This window comes from Bos grunniens, chromosome 15, assembly GCF_055505025.1.
Source record: "Bos grunniens cultivar Pamir isolate PY7600 chromosome 15, Bosgru_T2T1.0, whole genome shotgun sequence".
Taxonomy (NCBI): domain Eukaryota; kingdom Metazoa; phylum Chordata; class Mammalia; order Artiodactyla; family Bovidae; genus Bos; species Bos grunniens.
Window position 1 is genome coordinate 79,734,037 of NC_141179.1, and position 7,492 is coordinate 79,741,528.

Consider the following 7,492-nt stretch of genomic DNA (forward strand, 5'->3'; position numbering starts at 1 on the left):
CTGTCCATCACCAACTCCTGGAGCTTACTCAAACTCATGTCCATCAAGTCAATGATGTCATCCAACCATCTCATTTTCTGTCATCTCCTTCTCCTCCTGCCTTCAATCTTTCCAAGCATCACAGTCTTTTCCAGTGAGTCAGTTCTTCGCATCAGGTGGCCAAAATATTGAAGTTTTAGCTTCAGCATCAGTCCTTCAAATGAATATTCAAGATTGATTTCCTTTAGGATTGGCTGGTTTGATCTCCTTGCAGTCCAAGGGACTTTCAAGAGTCTTTCTCAACACCACAGTTCAAAAGCATCAATTTTTCAGTGCTCAGGTTTCTTTATAGTCCAACTCTCACATCCATACATGACTACTGGAAAAACCATAGCTATAACTAGATGTACACTGTTGGCAAAGTAATGTCACTTGCTTTTTAATATGCTGTCTAGGTTAGTTATAGCTTTTCTTCCAAGAAGCAAGCATCTTTTAATTTCTTGGCTGCAGTCATCATCTGCAGTGATTTTGGAGCCCAAGAAAATAGTCTCTCACTGTTTCCATTGCTTCTCCATCTATTTGCCATGAGTGATGGGACCGGATGCCATGATCTTAGTTTTCTGAATGCTGAGTTTTAAGTAAGCTTTTTCACTCTCCTCTTTCATTTTCATCATGAGTCTCTTTAATTCCTCTAAACTTTCTGCCATAAGGGTGGTGTCATCTCCATATCTGAGGTTATCAATATGTGTCCTGGCAGTCTTGATTCCAGCTTGTACTTCTTTCAGCCCAGCATTTGGCATGATGTACCCTGCATATAAGTTAAATTAGCAGGGTGATATACTCCTTTCCCAATTTGGAACCAGTCTGTTGTTCCATGTCCAGTTCTAATTGTTACTTCTTGACCTGCATCCAGATTTCTCATGAGGCAGGTCAGGTGGTCTGGTATGCCCATCTTGATAATTTTCCACAGTTTGTTCTGATCTACCCAGTCAAAGGCTTTGGTGAATCAATAAAGCAGAAGTAGATGTTTTTCTGGGAATTCTCTTGCTTTTTTATGATCTAACAGATGTTGACAATTTGATCTCTGGTTCCTTTGCTTTTGCTAAACCTGGCTTGAACATCTGGAAATTCATGGTTCACATACTGTTGAAGCCTGGCTTGAAGGATTTTGAGCATTACTTTGCTACCTTGTGAAATGAGTGCAATTGTGTGGTAATTTGAACATTCTTTGGCATTACCTTTCTTTGGGATTGGAATGAAAATTGACCTTTTCCAGTCCTGTGGCCACTACTGAGTTTTCCAAATTTGCTGACTTATTGAGTTCAGCACTTTCACAGCATCATCTTTTAGGATTTGAAATAGCTCAACTGGAATTTCATCATCTCCACTAGCTTTGATCATAGTGAGGCTTCCTGAGGTCCACTTGACTTCACATTCCAGGATTTCTGGCTCTATGTGAGTAATCACACCATCGTGGCTATCTGGATCATGAAGATCTTTTTTGTATAGTTTTTCTGTGTATTTTTGCTACCTCTTCTTAATATCTTCTGCTTCTGTTAGGTCCATACTATTTTAGTCCTTCATTGTGCCCATCTTTGCATGAAATGTTCTCTTGGTATCTCTCTGATCCAAAGTGAAAGTGAAAGTTGCTCAGTTGTGTCCATCTCTTTGCGACCCCATGAACTATCCAGACCATGAAATTCTCCAGGCCACAATACTGGAATGGGTAGCCTTTCCCTACTCCAAGGGATCTTCCCAATCCAGGGATGGAAACCCGCATTGCAAGTGGGTTCTTTACCAGCTGAGTCACAACAGAAGCCCACGAATACTGGAGTGGGTGGAGTGGGTAGCCTATCACTTTTCCAGTGGATCTTGCCGACCCAGGAATTGAACCAGAGTCTCCTGCATTGCAGACCAATTCTTTACCAACTGAACTATCAGGGAAGCCCCAATAAATGTACAATTCTTTCCAGATCCCTTGATGAGGCAAAATGGGGTTTCCAACACAGATTGAGATGTGGAAATAATTAATTGGATATTAACAGATTTTAAAGTACAAAGTAATTGGATAGTAACAGATTTTTAAGCTTTATAGCTTTATTATTATTTAATTTCACAATACAACCTGTTACATAATTGGCATATGTATTAAGTCATATTCAGTTCAGTTCAGTTGCTCAGTCGTGTCTGACTCTTTGCGACTCCATTAATTGCAGCACGCCAGGCCTCCCTGTCCATCATCATCTCCCGGAGTTCACTCAAACTCACATCCATTGAGTCAGTGATGCCATCCAGCCATCTCATCCTCTGTCGTTCCCTTGTCCTCCTGCCCGCAATCCCTCCCAGCATTAGAGTCTTTTCCAGTGAGTCAACTCTTCACATGAGGTGGCCAAAGTACTGGAGTTTCAGCTTAACATCATTTTTTCAAAGAACACCCAGAGCTGATCTCCTCCAGAATGGACTGGTTGGACTTCCTTGCAGTCCAAGGGACTCTCAAGAGTCTTCTCCAATACCACAGTTCAAAAGCATCAATTCTTCGGTGCTCAGCTTTCTTCACAGTCCAACTCTCGCATCCATACATAGCCACTAGAAAAACCATAGCCTTGGCTAGATAGACCTAATTAGCAAACGCCATTTATACATGTCCCTATGTGATTGCAGTTATGTAAATGACTAATAGAAGGCTTAGAAGAATAGCACAAAAATAGTTATACATGTAACCCAAAATTTTTGTTTTAGCTTTCTTCCTTTGCATATCAAAGTTTATGTATCTGTATCTATATATTTATCTAGCTCTATCTATTCAACTATGTATGTATCTATTTATCTAACTAACCATACTGGTTTTTAAATCTTATAACTCTTCAGATATTGGGCTGATAAAGGGTATTATAAGATGTTGAGAATCATAATTGACCTCTAACCATTGCTGGCAAGTAGCACCTAACTCCTAGTTGTGACAACCAACATGACTCCTAGACATTGACAAATGTTCTTCAGTTAGTAAAATAATGTTCAGTTGAGAACTAATAAACATTTCTGACTCTTTATCTATCTGTGTATACATTATTATATGAAGAATGTGGGTTTATTTTTAAATATCCTATTTTGAGACATTAAGATGCATTTTATTTAGACTAGCTTTGCATTTAAAAATCTTTCAGGTAATAATACATGAAATCTTCTTGCTATGCTCATATCTCCATCCAGAATAAGTTTGTGATAAACATGAATGGACAAATACAGTATAACGGTGTTGAGTGAATTCATCCTTATGGGAATCAGACTGACCCAAGCTGTAGGCTCCATTGTTCTTGGTTCTTCCTCATCATCTACGTGATCTCAGTGGTGGGCAACTTGGGCATGATCATCCTTACCAAGCCAGACTTCAGGCTACAAACCCCATGTACTTTTTTCCCTGGACACCTGGCTTTTACTGAACTTGGTTGCTCTACAACTATAGGACCTCAAATGCTAGGAAATTTTGTTTTGGATCAATATACAGTCTCTTATTATTCTTGTGCTATACAGCTAGCTTTCTTTCTTGTGTTCATTATTAGTGAACATTTTATTCTGTCAGCAATGTCCTATGACCACCATGTGGTACATGTAACCCCCTGCTCTACCCAGCTATCATGTCACCAAGGGTATGTTGGGTGTTGGACAATCCCGTACCTCTATTGTGCATTTGTGTCTCTTGTCATCACTGTAAAGACATTTAGTTTACCATTCTGTGGTTATAATGTCATCAGACATTTCTACTGTGACAGTTTCCCTTTGCTATCTTTGCTCTGCTCAAATACACATGAAGTAGGAATAATTATTCAAATTATAGCTGGTTTTGATTTGATTTCATCCCTTCTGATAGTTCTTATATCTTACCTTCTTATTCTTGCATCCACTCTCAGGATAAGCTCTTCTGAAGGCAGGCACAAGGCTTTTTCTACCTGTGAGTCTCACCTGGTGGTGGTCACAGTGTTCCATGGGGCTTTAATATTCATGTACATGCAGCCAGAGTCTAACAATTCATTTGACACAGATAAAATGGCATCTATGGTTTATACTCTCGTTCAGTTCAGTCGCTCAGTCGTGTCCGACTCTTTGCGACCCCATGAATTGCAGCATGCCAGGCTTCTGTCAATAACCTCAGATATGCAGATGACACCACCCTTATGGCAGAAAGTGAAGAGGAACTAAAAAGTCTCTTGGTGAAAGTGAAAGTGGAGAGTGAAAAATTTGGCCTAAAGCTCAACATTCAGAAAACAAAGATCATGGCATCCAGTCCCATCACTTCATGGGAAATAGATGGGGAAAGAGTGGACAGGGAGGCCTGGTGTGCTGTGATTCATGTGGTCACAAAGACTCAAACACGACTGAGCGACTTAACTGAACTGAACTGAGGCTTCCCTGTTGATCACCGACTCCTGGAGTTCACTCAAACTCATGTCCATCAAGTTGGTGATGCCATCCAGCCATCTCATCCTCTGTCATCCCCTTCTCCTCCTGCCCCCAATCCCTCCCAGCATCAGAGTCTTTTCCAATGAGTCAACTCTTTGCATGAGGTGGCCAAAGTACTGGAGTTTCAGCTTTAGCATCATTCCTTCCAAAGAACACCCAGGGCTGATCTCCTTTAGAATGGACTGATTGGATCTCCTTGCAGTGCAAGGCACTCTCAAGAGTCTTCTCCAACACCACAGTTCAAAACCATCAATTCTGTGGCGCTAAGCTTTCTTCACAGTCCAACTCTCACATCCATACATGACCACTGGAAAAACCATAGCCTTGACTAGACGGAACCTTGTTGTCAAAGTAATGTCTCTGCTTTTCAATATGCCATCTAGGTTGGTCATAACTTTCCTTCCAAGGAGTAAGCGTCTTTTAATTTCATGGCTGCAGTCACCACACTCTCATTATCCTTATGCTAAATCCCTTGATCTACAGTTTGAGGAAAAAAGATGCAAAACATGCCCTACAAAGTACATAGAAAAGACTGCTCAATTTTCTCTCTTAAGGCTTCCATACTATATGAATCCTATAATTTAGGTGATGGGCTTCAAACTGTTATCTGTGTGTCTCTAGAAGGAATAAAACATATGGAAATGTTCAACACATATTTAGAAAATGCCTTCTAAAGTGAAAGTGAAGTCGCTCAGTCGTGTCTGACTCTTTGTGACCCCGTGGACTGTAGCCCAGCAGGCTCCTCCGTCCATGGGATTCTCCAGGCAAGAATACTGGAGTGCATTGCCATTTCCTTCTCCAGGGGATCTTCCCCACCCAGGGATCGAACCCAGGTCTCCCGCATTGTGGGCAGATGCTTTAACCTCTGAGCCACAGTGCTAGTCATATTTCTATGTGCTATACATACATTAGCACCCAAAAGGGGAAAATATCTGCCTTTCCTGAGGGGAAGTGATGAATTACATATATAATTAAGTAAATAGCCCCATGCCTTAGAATGAGTTAGGACACTGTAAGGGCAAGTAAAGAGAGTCGAGTGAGGAAGAATGGTGTATATAAAAGGATTCAAATGATTATTGTTATTCCCAACTATTAGAATAAATTTCCTAGTGTCTACATGTGTTTGTACATATACATGTGGTTTTATGTAAGTGCATACTTCTGCTTCTTTATTCACTATACTTTTCTAAGGCATGTATTAAAATTAAACTTATGGTGGTTTCTAGGAGGCTCAGTGTAATACAATGATTTGAATTCATCAGTCATCTCAATTGATACAGATGCTCCCTTATCAAGTGGAAGATTTTAGGATCCTGCTCTGTTCTCATCAGGGAAGTTGCTTTTATATATGAGCCCTAGAAAGCCTTTAGACTCAGAACACTTAGCAGTTCAATAACTCACAACATCTTATTTATCTAAGTCACACCATTTCTCTGTATATTCAATTTCAGTCACTCAGTCATGTCCTACTCTTTGCTATCCCATGGGCTGCAGCACACCAGGCTTCTCTGTCCATCACCAACTCTGGGAGATTGCTCAGACTCATGTCCATACACAAGTGATGCCGTCCAACCACCTCATGCTCTGCTGTTCCCTTCTCCTCCTCCCTTCAGTCTTTGCCAGCAGGAAGGTCTTTTCCAAAGGATCAGTTCTTCACATCAGGTGGCCAAAGTATTCTCTGTACCAGATATATTTTTAAGTTGTCTTTAACAATATTCAATAGTTGGAAGTTGCTAAAAGAGTGGGCCTTAAATATTCTCACCTCACAAAAAGAAATGATAATCATGTAATATGGAAATTTTAGCTAGTGCTAAATTGTAGCCACATTAAACTATATAAATGAGTCAAATCAACATGTTGTAGACTTTAAATTTGCACCATATTAACTGTCAATTTTGTCACAATATAACCAGCAGGAAAAAAGGTAAATTTTTTGAGAGTCTCCCATGGAAGCTTTGAGTTACATTTTTATATTTTATTAGGATCTTGTTACCTAACTGCTTTTTGATCAAAACAATAGTTATATTTCCTTATCTGTCTGAAAAACAAAAAAGTTTCTTATTTAAAATTTGTGTTCTAATTATTTTTGTACTTTTGCATCAGAAGTCTACTCTATGCTGAACTAACTTTCTGCGTTTGTTATGGGATAACCTTCTTCAATATTGGTTCATAATAATATGTAAAAAAAATTACTATACATGCATGCATATATGTGTACTGTATTGTACATTGTATTGTGATGTATATTATTATAGTTTATAATTTTTATTCCATTGTTTGATTGCCATGGTTTGATCAAATCTTTGTAGCAAACAAAAGACAAAATTGCATAATTTGGTCAACATTTCTAGGAAGACTGTAATAAGATATGTAACAATTATATATATAATATGCACACAAATGCCCCCTTAGTCCTTTTAAACTGTCACTTTTTTGTTTAATTTAGTATTTTTAAAATTTATGAAATTTTACTTACATTGTAGAGAGACTGCACTGTTCTTTGTTCACCATCATTAAAAACTCAAAGACATTCTTCCTAATTCAAGAAAAAGGCAAATAGGACTCTTCTTTCCCATGATATTGACATTTTAATGGAGGTTGTATTCAACCAAAAGGAAAAAAAAAATGTCCAGATTGGAAAGAAGGAATAAAGTGCTTTTATTACTACATGATGAAGACGGGCGAGTGGAAATATCAGTTCAGTTCAGTCACTCAGTCATGTCCGACTCGTTGCGACCCCATGAATCACAGAACGCCAGGCCTCCTTGTCCATCACCAACTCCCGGAGTTCACTCAGACTCACGTCCATCGAGTCAGTGATGCCATCCAGCCATCTCATCCTCTGTCGTCCCCTTTGCCTCCTGCCCCCAATCCCTCCCAGCATCAGAGTCTTTTCCAATGAGTCAACTCTTCGCATGAGGTGGCCAAAGTACTGGAGTTTCAGCTATAGCATCATTCCTTCCAAAGAAATCCCAGGCTGATCTCCTTCAGAATGGACTGGTTGGATCTCTTTGCAGTCCAAGGGACTCTCAAGAATCTTCTCTAACACCACAGT

At 39.5% G+C, this 7,492-nt stretch overlaps 1 pseudogene; it reads left to right on the plus strand.

The window, feature by feature from the left end:
• The first annotated feature begins 3,211 nt into the window (after positions 1-3,211).
• LOC147358655 (olfactory receptor 8K3-like) lies at positions 3,212-4,963 on the plus strand (annotated as a pseudogene).
• The last annotated feature ends 2,529 nt before the right edge of the window (positions 4,964-7,492 follow it).